Source organism: Leptonychotes weddellii, chromosome 9 (genome assembly GCF_054177405.1).
Source record: "Leptonychotes weddellii isolate Sample4059 chromosome 9, ASM5417740v2, whole genome shotgun sequence".
NCBI classification, from domain to species: Eukaryota; Metazoa; Chordata; class Mammalia; order Carnivora; family Phocidae; genus Leptonychotes; species Leptonychotes weddellii.
Genome location: NC_138377.1, coordinates 47,225,454 through 47,241,556, shown reverse-complemented (window position 1 = coordinate 47,241,556; position 16,103 = coordinate 47,225,454). Strand labels below are relative to the sequence as shown.

The 16,103-nt window shown below is 37.5% G+C and overlaps 1 pseudogene; it reads right to left on the bottom strand.

Annotated features, from left to right (window-relative positions):
- Positions 1 to 6,793: 6,793 nt before the first annotated feature.
- Positions 6,794 to 16,103, bottom strand: part of LOC115939848 (vasculin-like) — an 81,888-nt pseudogene continuing 72,578 nt past the window's right edge.

Below are 16,103 nucleotides of genomic sequence, written 5' to 3'. Positions count from 1 at the left end.
TCAAAGATGAGGGACTTACTCAAAGAAACTAAGTTGATGGCAGACTTAAAATTAGGCTTTTAATCTTAGGATGATTTTTGTACATTTAAAATTACACTTCTGCCCAAAGTCTCAGTGGCAAGCATGTCAGAACACTCTGGTAACTGCTTTCAATGGCACCATAGTATTCGGCCACTAAAACTGGATTCCACTTCTCTACCCTTTGCAGCAGACTTTTCCCTATACCTTTCTCTCATGTTCCCTGGAGTTTCTGCAGATAGTTTTTTTTAAAGATTTTATTTATTTATTTAACAGAGAGATAGCGAGAGCAGGAACACAAGCAGGGGGAGTGGGAGAGGGAGAAGCAGGCTTCCTGCCAAGCAGGGAGCCCGATGCGGGGCTCGATCCCAGGACCCTGGGATCATGACCTGAGCCGAAGGCAGACGCTTAACGACTGAGTCACCCAGGCGCCCTCTGCAGATAGTTAAAAAAAGATTTTAAACTTAAACTGAGGCAGGTAAACAGACAGGAAAGAGATGAGCACCTCTGAATGCTTTAATCTATTCTTATCCTTAGAAGTTCTTTTCAATATTGTTAATAGGCAAGGTAAATTTTTATAATCAAGTTGTTAATATTATTTAGGTTTCTTTTAAACCTAGAATTCTGTAAAAAAAATTATATATATTTCATGATTCATTTCATTCTACTCTACTGTAATTTGGGGATTTAAAATTTTTCTTTCATAAATGGTGACTATGAATGATTTTGTAGAAATTATTCTCTTAAACTTCTTTCTAGACTTAAAAAAATAAAACAAAAAAACTGATGTCACTATGAATCTTCAATCTTTTGGTATGACTTTATTTGGAAATAACCCCTTAAATGTTATTATTTCAATGTCAGAGTAGGTAGTTTTATTTTAGAAGAATTTATTATCTTGTTGGCAAATGAGTTCTAAAAAAATCCTAGAAATAATTCATAATTCTTGTTCTTAAATCTCTACTTAGCATTTTCTTCAAAATAATATTAATTTGAATTTTATTTATTTATTTATTTATTTTTTAAAAGATTTTATTTATTTATTTGACAGAGAAAGCACAAGCAGGGGGAGTGGCAGGCAGAGGGAGAGGGAGAAGGGGGCTCCTGGCTGAGCAGGGAGCCTGATGCAGGCCTCGATCCCAGGACCCTGGGATCATGACCTGAGCCGAAGGCAGATGCTTAACCAACTGACCTACCCAGGTGCCCCAATTTGAATTTTATTTAAAAAAAATCAACTAATCAAGAATATTTATTCACTGATGAAAATTAAACATAATTTTTTAAAAACATTTTATTTATTTGATAGAGAGACACACAGAGAGAGAAGGAACACAAGCAAGGGGAGTGAGAGAGGGAGAAGCAGGCTTCCTGCTGAGCAAGGAGCCCAATGCGGGGCTCGATCCCAGGACCCTGGGATCATGACCTGAGCCGAAGGCAGACGCTTAATGACTGAGCCACCCAGGTGCCCTAAACACAAATTTAATCTGACAATTTTTTTATTCAGCTTCATTACTTAACAACCTTGGAGTATGTTGGGGTATAGAAAAGAAATGTAAGGCATATTATCAGTTCTCAATTTTTAAAAAATGATATACATACATATAAACATGCACAAAATAACATTTTCTGGCTTTCTCATTCATTGAGTAATGGACTATATAATTTCTGGTCATTTTGGATTTCATACAGTTGTTTTAATATGCTGTATTTATTATAATACCGCTGCATGGCTTTCCTTATAATATTCTCTCTTTCTAGAATGTCATTCCTCCCTTATTCTCCTGATTGATCTGCTTGCTTCCTTACTTATCTATAAAGATTCAATTGAAGAGTCACTCCCTCTGTGGTAGTTCTCCCCAGTAACTCCTTCCCTTAATGTCCTATTAAAAATAGTCCTTTTCTTTGTGTTCCTTCAGTACTGTGTACATGTACCTTTTCTTAGAGTTAGAGAGCACTTGATCGCTCTAAAAATCAGCAACAACAACAAAACAAGAGCTTTATGTCTGTGATCATTTATGGTCTCCATTATGTATTAGGTAATTTCCTATATAGAAAAAAAATCTGCTTGTCAAAATCTGTAGGGATAAAATATAACAAATCATTGAAAAACTGCTCCAGAATCAAATTCTTGGAGTGATAATGTGTTTGTTGCACTTTAAAAAAGTTTCAGTCTCCTTTTTCTTTTTTGACTGTGAACTCCTTGAGAGAAGAGACTTTGTCTCTTTTAATTTTGTATTTTCCCTACTTAAAAATGTGTTTTGCCCATTGAGGGACACAATTGCTATTTTTTGAATGAATGGATGAGCAGCCAGGGATCTGGTAAATAATGTACATTCTTTCTGCTTGCTCATGTGTTGCATATTTTTCATTTGCCCCTCAGGATCCATTATCTGCCCTTACTATTTTGCTGCCCTGGGGCCTGCCTTTTAAGCCCTATGTTAATGGGCTCCCATGACCTCTAGATCTCAGTTGAGTTTAGCCAAAGGTTATTCCTAGAAGGGGATTGGAGGGAGAGAGGGTTTATTTCCCAGGCTCTCTTCTTGTGAGTTCATTTTGGGTTAGTTGTGTGGCTTACTGAAGATCTTTGTGACTCACAATAGGGTTTCTTTACAGGACCCTTTGCTTCTTGATTTTAGTAACTCCTCCTTTCCCTTATCCCTTTGGACAAATCTTCTAAGTACTATACTATCTCTTGTGGTCCCTCTATACCTCATTTATACCTTTGCAATTCATCTCTTCATGAACAAATTTTCTTGAATTACCTTAGTTTGAGTGTTCCATTTGTTTCCTGTTGGGACTCTAACTGGTAAACTCAACAAGCATTCTTTTGCTTTTCCCTTGGATGAAAATTCCTCTTTTCCTTTCAAGAACACCATTTCTCCATGTGTAGTTCATGGGGCTGATCCCACCCATTGTTCCAGGGATTGGCACATGACTCAGATTTGGTAGAGTAGCTATCCCTCTAGCTTGAGTTATTGGTTTATGTACGGGCTCAGTGCCAGATGCATTTCTTTTTTTTTTTTAAAGATCTTATTTATTTATTTGACAGAGAGAGACACAGCGAGAGAGGGAACACAAGCAGGGGGAGTGGGAGAGGGAGAAGCAGGCTTCCCGCCGAGCAGGGAGCCCGATGTGGGGCTCGATCCCAGAAACTTGGGATCATGACCTGAGCCGAAGGCAGATGCTTAATGACTGAGCCACACAGGCGCCCCCAAATGCATTTCTTATCTTGCTATTTTCTCTAGCACTACTGGGAAGGAGGCAGTCTTTCCTGAAATTATGGTAAACTGGGATTATCTGGGAGCTGTCTTTGTCTTCATGTGGAGAGTCTTTATAAAAATGAAGCCAATATATATGGTATTATTAACATTCACAAACTATGGTTGTGTGTTAGCAACTGGGAGAAAGAAAATGACTATATTTGAAGGATGTGTTGTACTGATTTATGACCAAAGCATCCAGAGAACAGAGGTCATTTTGTTTCTGTATATGTCTGCATACCTATTAGCTTGTGCTTGTCAAGATTTAAATAGTAATGATTCTAATTCTAGGATTATAAGAAATTTATCTGAATGATATTAAGAAGCTTATCTATTTAAAAATTTTTCAAAACATTGTAGCATGGATGTTTTCTACCCTTTTTCTTATGTATTTTGGGTTTCCAGTAAATGTCTTATTTTCCTACCTGAAAAATATTTGTAAGCTTAGTCTTTTTATTCCTCCATAGACCACTGTTTTCCAAATAAAGATTACTGGGTTTAGCTTTAGTTTGAAGGGATCTATCAAATTGATTTCACTTGTGATCTAAGTTTTATTTTCACTTAAATCTCTAGGGCAGGAAACCTACCAGTTGCACTAACTCTTAGTGAGAATTTTGAATGAAGCTGAGAGCAAATTGCCAAAGGCAAAAAGAATATATTCTTGAAAAATGCCTTGTTTCTGTCTGCATCTCAAAATAATTCAAACATGATAATTTCCTCAAGCAGGATTTTAAGGTGCATAATGTATCTAAGAGACATATTTCCTAAGACTCCAGCCAGTTAGGCAGGTCTTAGAATTCAAAAGTCATGGTTGCATTTTTATTTAAATGAGTCTGAACATTCAAACCAGGCTTCTTTTCCTGAAGGAGATGGAAATGAAAACAACAAAAACAATGTGGGTTTTTTTTTTTTTTTTCTGGATGCTTTCCATTACCCTGTTTTCCAGTAAAAACAATGTGTTCATTATTAAGGGTTGGGATGGAAGGATGCTTCTTGATCTATTTAAAAGCTAATGAAAGAGTTACAAATTTCTATATGTAAATGTCAGGTTTTTTTTTCAGGAATTAAAATTCTTTCAAATAACACAGTTGAGATTCTTTTTCTTAAGGTTTGATCCTTTGGACCTCAATTGTCAGTTTTTCTAAAAGGAAAATACTGCAGAAACAATATATTTCAGTCCGGGATAAAGAATCACATGCCTTCTGATTTGGTGGTTATAATCCAGAAACACCTGCTATTGAGTCTGAATCTTGATTGTTTAGCTCTTCTTCTGAGTTTCAGAGGTACCCCTGTAACCTCCCTTCAAAATTCCCACCCTCTTATTTAGTAGGGTTTTTCCTTTTTTTTTTTTCTGCACTAGCCTGAGTTGATTCTGTTGCTTGCAATGAAAATATTTTAATTATGTATTCTAAGTGGTTGCACTATCTCTTTATGATAAGAGGCAATGGAAGATGGCTACCCCCAGGAAAAGCACAAATCTTATAATAATTTTACTCCAAAAGTATTAATAACTCTTTCAAAAGGGATTAGAATAAATTTTAGTAAAGAAAATCGAGTGACTGCCATCAGCAGTTGTTATGCCCACTTTCATATATAATATTTCATTTGACTCTATATTAGTTTACTAGGGCTACTTAACAAGTTACCTCAAACTAGGTGACTTTAAATAACAAAAGTTTATTCTCTAACAGTTCTGGAGGCCAAAATTCCAAAATCAAGGTGTTGGCAAGGTTGGCTCCATCTGAAGTCTCGGAGGGAGAATCTGCTCCATGTCTCTTTCCTAGCTTCTGGTGACTGCTGGCAATTCTTTGCACTTCTTGGCTAGTAGCTGCATAACTTCATTTTCTTCCTTAGTCTTCCCTTCTGTGGCTCTGTCTTCTCCATTTCTGTCCTTATAAAGACACATGTCATTGGATTTAGGGCCCACTCTAAATCCAGGATAATCTCCCATTTGAGTTTCTTAATTAAATCTGCAAAGACACTATTTTAAAATAAGGTCACATTAAGAGGTACTGGGTATTAGGACATATCTTTTTGGGATTGCTATTCAACCCATTAGATCCTTCAGTAGTCTGTGGGATGGGTGACAATGTTATCCCCCTTTCACACATGAGTAAGCAGAGGCTGAAATCACATAGCCATCACGGTGGAAAAGCAGGACACCAACCAAAACCTCATTCTAAGACCAGTGCTCTTTCTTCTATGTCACAGCTTCTCTTGACATACTATTTTTGCTTACATAATCATTTCATCTTTTAAATAGAAAAAATACATATTTTAACATTGTTCATAGGTTTGACATAGTTGTATATTTTATCAGCATCATGTTTAGTTTCCTTGATACAAAATGATTCTTAACAAGCTATTCCTAACAAAATTCCTCAGCTTTTCAGAAAGCAAAGGAAATTAAGAGAGAAACCAAATATATTTTTCCTCATCATCCTCAGCCATTATTTTTTTTTTACTTACGATTTTAATCTTCTGTTTATATTGCTCTCCTTCTGCTTACTCTCATCCCACTTCCAGATCCCTGGGGTTCAGCTAGTGACGAGCACTCTTGAAGAAGCCCAGGGAAGGCATGCTGGCTCTGTCTACAATCCCTTTTTCTTGGCACTCTGTGTAAATAATCAAGGATGCACCTGTCCCATTACAGACATGGGAATAAGGCCATGATGCATGTTTGAGTTTTGGTTTTTAAAAGCATCTATTTTGTAGACTAGTCCTATTGAGGCCAGACCACAGAGAGCACAAGGTAACATGTGAATAAACTTGCTGCAAGGTATGACACATGGCAGTAATTTGACTGAGTGATCTAAGGAGCCTTGTCTATCTTCCCATGCTTTTCTAAGATTTGGAATATTCTACAATCTCACAAAACTCAAATATCCAATTCATATTGAGTCATGTATAGAAATTCAGAACATATAGGAAAGATGTAATAATTGGTTTTCTAAACCAATTCTTGATTAAAAAAATAGTTTACGTTCCTATATCACTGAATGCTTGCCTTATATTAATCTGATTTTATTGCTTAAAAAGGGATTACAAAATAAACAATATGTAGGTAAAAAGACTAATCTAAAAAATTGAGCATTAGAATTTTTTTCAAATTAAATGCCTACTCACACATTCTACCTTCACAAAAATAATTCTTCCTTGAAGTCAGTTCCACATTTTCCAAGAAGTCCTGAATTCCAGGTTTTGATGTCCTCTCTTCTCAGATTTGATTAGCAATTAGTTTGTACTCTACAATTTAATTTTTTTATTATTTAGCATGTACATTATAGTTTTGAGTGCTTATCTCATATCTTATCACCAGACTTTCCAGAAATTGGTACTTGCCCTGGTACTTACAAGTAATAGCCAACATGGCAGATATTGAGCTATGACTGACACAAGTACAAACTACAATTATTTTAAGTCCAGAGCTGATAGCACCATATTTCCTACTGTATTACATAATACTTAACATTATTGCAGGTTTGCTATGTACCAGGTACTGTTCCAAATGTCTTCTATATATTCACATCAGTTTGTGGAAAATTTGAAGACTGAATGGTTTGTTGGGAAATCACAGCAGCATTGTTATTGTTTTGAGGAATATAATTTTCATCAAAGTTTTGGTTGATAGACGTTTCTGGAGGATACTATTGCTATTACGCAAAGTCAGGATCAACCTGACTTTCATCTTCAGTTTCCTCTTCCTCTCTGTCCCTTTTCAATGTTTTCAAGTATTCACATTTTTTATCAGTGCCTATTCAAATCAGTTTGGATAGATGAGGCTGTTGATTAATTCTGTCAACAAGTGAATAAGAATTTGAGTGATTATACTCTTTTATTAAACTTTTTGCACTAACATTCTTGGCAGCTGATTCAAAAGTATTAAAATTACCAATATTGTAGGTGGACTTATGAATGAAAGAAGTCCAATCTTTAGTTTCTTTAGTTTGGCTTTACCTTGGTGAGCTTTTGTAGGAAGAGCAGCACATTTAGGGACTAAGACTTTATACCACTTGAACCAGCCTTGTTCTTAACTGGCTATAACTAAAAATTTTCTACTCCTGGGAATCCATATATCTGCCAGTCTTTTATTATTTTTATTATTATTATTTTAAGGATTTATTTATTTATTTTAGAGAGAGAGAGAGAGGGAGTGTATGTGAATGGGGGGAGGGGCAGGGGGAGAGAATCTTCGTGCAGACTTCCCACTGAGCATGGAGCCTGACATGGGGTTCAGTCCCACAACCCATGAGATCATGACCTGAGCTGAAAGTAAGAGTCAGTTGCTTAACTCACTGAGCCACCCAGGTGCCCCTCTGCCAGCCTTTTGTATCATCTTCCTCAATGACAATCGTTCTCAGTACTCTAGATAAAGGTTTTAGAGGCTATTCTAAGAAAGAAGCTTAGGAGACTTATTTGGTTGAGTATTTATGTGTTTGTGCATGTAGGCCCTATATACCTAGAGCTAAAGATGTTCAATTTAGTTATATCTCATATTCAGGAGTTAAGGATATAAGATCTTCAGCCTCAACCTGTTTGAATTCTCACTTGTCTCCCCTTGGCATCCCCCATTCCCACCCTTGGTTTCATTGTTAGGGACATTATTTTTGTGGAGTCATTTTTTTTCTTGAATGGAAATTACTGCTATAAGAATAGGAACTTCTACCATAGTATCTGCTCCACAGATACCACAAATTCATATGTTAAAGTTCTAACCCCCAGTGTGGTGGTATTTGAGATGGGGGCTTTTTGGGAGGTAATCAGGTTTAGCTGAGGTTTTAAGAGTTGGGTCCTTATGATTGGATTAGTGCCCTTAGAAGAAGAGACCAGAGAGCTTGCTATCTCTCTCCCCACCATGTCAGGACACAGCATAAAGATGGCTATCTGTAAGGCAAGGAGAGAGCTCTTACCAGGAACCTGACCGTACTGGTACCTTGATCTTGGACTTGCCAGCCTCCAGAACTGTGAGAAATAAATGTCTGTTGTTTAAGCCATCCAGTCTATGGAGTTTTGTTGTAACATTTCAAGCAGACTAAGACAGTATATCCCTTTTAATAATTTATGTTTTCAATACCATTTATTCCTTGTATATGTCACCCAATTTTTCTTACCTTACAGTGTTATCTTCATTAGGATGCCGAATACCAGAGTCAAAAGTATTTGGAGAATTTTGTTATCTATGATTTACATCATAGCAACTTTTTGTCCATGAAAAATTTTCATAATGCTTCTCAAAATCCAGAGATGATTTTTGATGGTAGAGAAGAAAAATTAAAGTTATGCTGTGCCATTTTGGAAATCTGATTCAGTAAAAAACTGTCTTAAGTATCTCATGGCAAATCCCAAATCCAACAGGACTGCACAGAAATGTGTTAGAATTTTTCTTTGAAACTGTGTTTTCAGTTTGTTTTTTAAACTTTGTTTTCTTTGAAATAATACCCAGGTTTGGGTGTTTTAAAAATTTGCACTTTTAATGTCTTCGTTTAGAAAAGTTGTCCCACTGTGACATGGAACAAGCTAACATCAGAAATTCCTATAACTTTTATTGAAGATAAAAATATCTATCATGAAACTTCAGCAATATTTAAACAGTAATTTGAAACTATTTAAGCTACTCAGCATATGGATCAAAAATATCTTACAGCTCTGGCTGAAGAATACCAATGAAAGGGAAGAAGGCAAAAATTCCATCAACTTAAATTCCTAACCACTTATAATCTGTTTTGAACCTACATATTGAAGAAATGTCTGAATCTTTAAAAAAATTAGAATTTTACTATTTTGTTTTGATAAAAATCATATCAAAATTATCCAGAACTTAGTTTTTAAAAATTAATTTTCCACTATTTTTTTAAAGATTTTATTTATTTATTTGAGAGAGAGAATGAGAGAGAGAGAGAGCACATGAGAGGGGGCAGGGTCAGAGGGAGAAGCAGACCCCCTGCTGAGCAAGGAGCCCGATATGGGACTTGATCCCGGGACTCCAGGATCATGACCTGAGCCGAAGGCAGTCGCTTAACCAACTGAGCCACCCAGGCGCCCCTTTCCACTATTATTTTAATAAACTTTAGGGTTAAAATTATTCAAAACAATTATATTCTAAAAAGGGCAAAATAGGGCGCCTGGGTGGCTCAGTCGTTAAGTGTCTGCCTTCGGCTCAGGTCATGATCCCAGGGTCCTGGGATCGAGTCCCACATTGGGCTCCCTGCTCGGTGGGAAGCCTGCTTCTCCCTCTCCCACTCCCCCTGCTTGTGTTCCTGCTCTCGCTCTCGCTGTCTCTGTCTCTGTCAAATAAATAAATAAAATCTTTAAAAAAAAAAAATAAAATAAAATAAAAAGGGCAAAATATCTGGAATATCTAGAAACTTTTATTCAAAACCTAGATGATATTCTTTGTATATGAATTGAATCCGAGTAATTCCTTTCTACCAGGGATACCCTGGCCTGGGGTGCTGCTTTGCTCAGTCCTAGGAAATGGTTTTCAGTGCTGTTTTTTCCCTTCCCACAACGGGTCTCAGTCCCCAAATGGCTCCAATTTGATTCACAGTGTTCTGGGCCAAGTTTCACATGAGCCTCTAGAATTTGGTTTTGAACACACTGAATTTGAGCTGACTACAGTATATCCAACTGAAAATGTCCAGAAGACTGTGCCAGGCTAGGTCCTCTGAGACGCAGTCACCAAGACAGAATTTGAAATATAAGATATTTTTTAGGAAAATATCTGTGAGAAATAAGCAGGGAGGGGTCAGGAGTCCACGGGGAACCGACAGATGCAGGTGTGACACCTGTGAAAAGTCTGAAAGGAAAGGAGGAGGGTCAAATAAGAATCACTCCAGACTACTGTGAAGTAGCAAGTCCTGGCCAGGCCAGTGGGAGCCCCAGAGCAGAGACTGCCCCCCTGTGTCCTGTGTTGAGCAGGTAGGTGTTCCCAGTTCCAGTGTGCCCTCTATGTTTGGTCCTTGACAGGCCACAGCCAGCAAGACAAGGCCTCAGCGTGGGTGTGAATGCTGTGGTAAGTCCTGAAGATAGAGGTTGTTAGCTGACTAGTCTTTTTAGCAGATTGTTACTTGAAGGAGAATCTGAGCAACATTCCTTCATGGCCACCAAAGGTTTAAAAATGTGGGAAAGTTGTCTTCTCAATAGTTGGCAGAGCATTCCTTTTATGAAGGAAACCTTTTGACTGGCAAAAGTAATAAACCAATTGATATAAAAAGGCTGTCTGCAGAAGCCCAAATAATACAACTGATGGTTAAGATGCTCTGCATGAGGAAAATGCTTTTATGATTTGCTTAACAAATATTTACTGAGCACTTAGGTCATGTCAAATATTGTGAAGATAGAACAGCCATAAAAACAGACCATCATCAGGGCACCTGGGTGGCTCAGTTGGTTAAATGTCCGCCCTCAGCTCAGGTCATGATCCCAGGGTCCTGGGATTAAGCCCTGTATGGGGCTACCTACTCAGTGGGGAGCATGATTCTCTCTCTGCCCCTCCCCCTCCTTGTGCTCTCTTGTGCTCTCTCTCTCACATGGTCTCTCTCAAATAAATAAATTCTAAAACAAAAACAAAAACAAAAAAAAAAAACAGACCATAATCTCTGCCTTCATGAGGTTTACATTATAGTGGGTAGAAAGATAATAAAACAAATAAATGAGCAAGTTATATAGATTGTCAGAAAGTGATAAGCGCTATGGGCAAAAATAAAGCAAGGAAGGTGGATAGGTTATTGGGAAGTGAAGGGTTGCTATTATAAAAATGGTGTCTGGGAAGTTTTCACTGAGCTGACAATTGAGCAGAAGCTCAAGGAGGCAGGTGGAGTAAGCCACTTAGATAACTGGGGGAAGATCATTCTAGGCAGAGGGAAAAAAGGCTCTGAGGCAGGAGTGTTCCAGAACAGCAAGGAGATTTTTGTTTGAACAAGGCTGGAGTTGGTAGGAGAGAAGTCTGAGAGTTACTAGGAGGACCAGGTCAAGGAGGACATATTATAAGGACTTTGGCTTTTCTGTCAAGTATCATGGGAAGCTATTTGAGGATTCTGAGCAGAGGAATGACATGAACTGACATGTTTTCAAAGGCTCTCTCTGGCTGTCCTGTTGAACTGACATGTTTTCAAAGGCTCTCTCTGGCTGTCCTGGTTGTAGTAGAAGGGCAAAGTGTAAGTATAGAGACCAGTTAGAATGTTAATGCAATAATCCGGGTGAGAAAATGAGAGGAATTAATTTTTCTCCTGAGATGAATGGGGGAAGAGATGGGAGGGGAAAGGAGAGTCTAAAGAGAAGGTATAAGGAGACATGGCCAATGAAGGTTTCCCATTTGGGGTGGATAAGGGACATTTTAAGAAGGTGAATGTCAAATATGACCTTTGAAATTGTTGCCGTGTTTCTGTTTCTGCTTCAGATTTCCAGGCAAGTCTATTTTACTCGCAGTTGTATTGTGGGGGTGTATGTTTGTTTGTCTATCTATCATATAACTTTTTTTATTCAACGAAGGGTCTGGGTCTGGGTGTGTTACAACTGTGTTGCATATAGAACAGTGGATACTCATGGTAGCAGGAACTTGAAATCAAATATAATTAGGAGAATGGAAGCCCTGGGAGTTGGCAGAAATCTTGGGGAAGGTCTTGAAGGTGGGATTTGAACAAATCTCACCTAGTTGTAGGAGGCTTGACTCCAGCTGGCTTCTGACTTAAGGCAAAGCTAGAGATTTAATTTTTTGAGCTACCCCATATAGAGGTGATGAATAATAGAGGACTTCTTGGAGGGAAAAATACCAGAGGAAAAAAAATTTGTACTTTAGTAGTGATTATTCCAGATAGAAGAAAGAGATGGTAGATTTAGTAAAGACAGTAAAAGACTGGAATGATAGATAAGAACCAATGTCACCTGTTGTGACAGAGTCTGCTGGTTTCCCACCCAAATCCGTGTTTCCTTCTTATTTGCAAACCCTAATTTTTATTGTATGGCTAAAATATTATATTTCCTATCCTCCCTGTGTAGCAAGGCTTGGCTCAGTTCTTGCCAATGAGATGTAAGTAGAAGAAGTTGGATGGAAGTTGTTGACAGAATGAGAAGGTGCCTTGAAAGTGTACAGGCAGCTGGGATGAGTCCTTCTGGCTAATTTAGGTTTTCTGTTTATGACAATATAACCGCCATATAATCCTGGCGGTCACCATTTATTGAGCCCTATTATATCTCAGGCACAGTGCTAAGAACTTTATACTATTAGCTCAGTTGGTCATCACAGTAATCCTGAGACATAGGTCATAGGTGCTATTATCTTCACCGATTTAATGGATGAGGAAAATGAAACTTACAAGGTCGTGTGAATGACCCAAGATCACCTAGCTAGTGTGTAGTTTCAAACTTATTTGTTGGATTTTAAAGCTTGGGCATTATCACCTCCAACATAGTGTCAGGTGGGGATAAAACTTAATTGCGGTTCTGAGAGTCTTGTTTGAAACCACTGTGTTTCTCTAAACTTAACACTTTATCATCGACCAGCTACACTTCTCAGGCCGGTCTTCTTTCACACATGGTTTTGACAAATCCCCGTCCCACCTAAGACCTTATTCTACTGCAGCTATGCTACGGCCCAGCATGATGTTTAAATCCCGCCAGAATCTGTTTTGTACAGTTCTCTGTGATAGCAGTCCCCAGGCAGGGTGAGAGCTGTGCTCTCAGAGGGTATTTCTTTGTTCAAAATCGAAAGGAGGTAGCAGCTGGCCTAAAATTATGACTGGCAACTGGTCTCAGACTTATTATGGTTGCCCTGATGCTATCTCAGATTCACTGAAATGTTTTTCCTCTGAGAACAAAGCTTCCAGAAACTCAAAACACCTGTATTAACTGGTGACCTAAAAGGAGCACTTAACCTGCTAACTTCCTGGCTGATTATCAAGTAGCTTGGCAGAAACTTCCTGCTGTTGCTAGGCTTCTATAAGGAATTAATTGTTCTGGATAGCTAGACCAACTTCAACAGAAACTGCCTCATTTGAAAAATCTGTCTCCTGATAGTTTCTAATAACCATTAAGAGCCCATTAGCAAAGTTGTAAGGAAAATAAGAAAGTAAGACTAGTAAAGGCATTATCCCAATCATCCCTACCAAAGATATACCAGCATATGCATTAGTTTATGTGGGTGTTTTTGTTTTATAACTATTCTAGATGACAGAAATGAAAGAGCTTAAAATCTTTTTATTTATGTGTGTGATTGAGAGTGGAGTATGAGAAGTAGGTATGAATGGAGAGGATCATTTAAATATTTTATTCAAAAGTATGGGAATAGCTACACTTTACTGAATGCCTTTTAGGTGTCTGATGCCACATGAGGTACTTCTCTCATTTAATGCAGTCTTTTCCCCAGCCCCTATGAGGTAGAGCATAGTTTGTAAATATGATGATATTCAGAGATACTCAGTGAATTGCTTAAGGTCACAGAGTGGGAATTTATATAGAGATCTGTCAGTCTCCAAATACATGCTTTTTCTGTTTATTATTCTATGACAAAAAGTTTGGAAGAACATGTATTTTTGTGGATTTAAAAAAAAAATGGTGACCCAGAATCACATAACAAAGAAGTAGGAATTCAAGGTCTCTGTGTCCTGCAGAGACCTCTTGATTCTAGCCCAATGAAATTCATTTTCAGCTTTGACCTCCAGGAATGGAAAAGTGTAAATTTGTTTCTTTTAAGCCCTCAGTGTGGTAATTGGTGATAGCAGCAATAGGAAAGAGACAATGACATTTATCCAATAAAATTTTCTTTGAAGAAACTGAAAAAAAAAAAAAGCATTCACTGTTATGGGATATTTTAAACCGAGATTTGCTTTATAGAACTTTAGCAATACAGAAAACTCAAGTGCCACTTGTAAACAGTTCTGGATCACTGATTATGGTCTAGTTTGAAGTTTTTAGATCCTATGTTCTTTTCTTTCCTGCAGCTACCCTTTGACCATTTTATATATACTAGAAGAAAGAATGCAGTTAATTAATTCTGTTCATTATTAACTGCCTTGGCAAGAGTTTTGATGAAGGAGAAAATGGAAATGAACTTTGTTTATTATTTTTCAATTTCATTTAATGGTACATTACCATTCTTCATTCCCGTGATTTCTTGAATAGACTTTAGTTTTAAAAAAAATCTCAAAATTGCTCTCATTTAGCAAGTGAATACAGTATTGTTTTTACAAATAAGAAAACTAAATTATATTTGCTTATAATGGTTTATAATTACCCTAATATTCACAAGGGAAAAATGAAGGGGGGGGATTTGGAGGCGGAGTCACATTAAAAAAGGACATAAATCCTTAAAGCAACCAGCTTCATTTGTTACTTTGAGGAAGGCTAATAGTCACAAAATAATAGTCATGGCTCTGTGAGAGCTTAGTGTGGTAGGGTCTCAACTGAGTGGCGTATCGGTGCACTTCATAGACTCTCTGGCTGTATGCAGTTGGTGCTTAAAATCCTTAGCAGTAGCTGTAAGATTTTATCTCCATTAGCAGTAATCAACATCATGCAGTATACTATAAAGTTTCTGCTTAAAGGAAATTTGTCGTTTGCTAAATTTTACACGAAGGCAATGCAATGTTGACTATTTTAGTAGCCAATGAAATATGTAATATACACCCTTATCATCTATCCTCTATGGGAATTTTGAATCACAAATGAATATTATTATTTAATTTCCATTTTGTATCTCTTTCTAGCTAATGATGTTTGAAGAAAGTAATAATCAAATTCTTGAGTTTTTCTCTTTACATTTGAATAAAGTATTTTTCAGATTCCTTTATGGGTTGGATATCGACTACAGGTTATTACTGACTTTTAGGAAATTATGCAATAAATCGGTTATTCAATGTATGTAGAACATTTGTTCCTTTGGAAACACTTAAAAAGAAAATATCTAAATATTTACAAAGTGTTTGACAAGGTTAAATAATCTAATCACTAACTTGGTGCTTGTAGTATTTATGGGTGAACGTGTAAGAAAAGGAGGGTTTATCTACAGACTCAGATTCTGGCTTGTCCGTTTTCACCCCATCCAATAGCTTTCCTAGAGCTGGGGTATAACCAGGAAACATGAACTTCCATTGCAAAAGGAAAATTTGTTTACATTAAGAGCTTTCCTCATCACTTCTCCCCAGGATTTAGAGCTGGAAACTACCAGGGTAGCTTCAGTCAAGTTCCAGTGACAAGGACAGGAAATAGAACTAAGAAATAAAATGGCCTTGAGCAGATAGAGTCCTAGTCAGGCAAGCTTAACACAAAGGACCAAATGTCTGTGAAAGAACATTGTTTTTCATCGTGTGTGTGTGTGTGTGTGTGTGTGTGTGTGTGTGTGTGTGTCCAAGACCAGTTACTCTAGCATGGTAGTTCTCAAACTTTGACATACATAAGAATCTCCTGGAGGGATGGTAAACACAGATGTTTGAGGCCCATATCCAGAGTTTCTGATTTAATAAGTCTAGGGTGATGTCTAAGAGTTTTTATTTTCAACCAGTTCTGGGTGATGCTGCTGCTATTGGTTCAGGGATTATACTTTGAAAATCATTGCCCCCACCACACAGATAAGCTTTATATAAGGGGGTTGCTGTGAACCCAGATTGCTGTGACTATGCAAGGAATTATGGGGCTTTGGCAGGAATCCAGCCCAGAAAGGGCATTCCTGGAGCAGTGGATAGTTTCTTTTGGACTTGGCCTGATAACTTGTAGCTGTGCTATGAGGCAATGAAAAGCAGTGGTGGTGGACTTGTACTTTTAATCTCTCTCTACCTGAAGTTTAGAAGCAGGACTGACTAGACTAGCCACACTATTCTGAATCATTCCTGG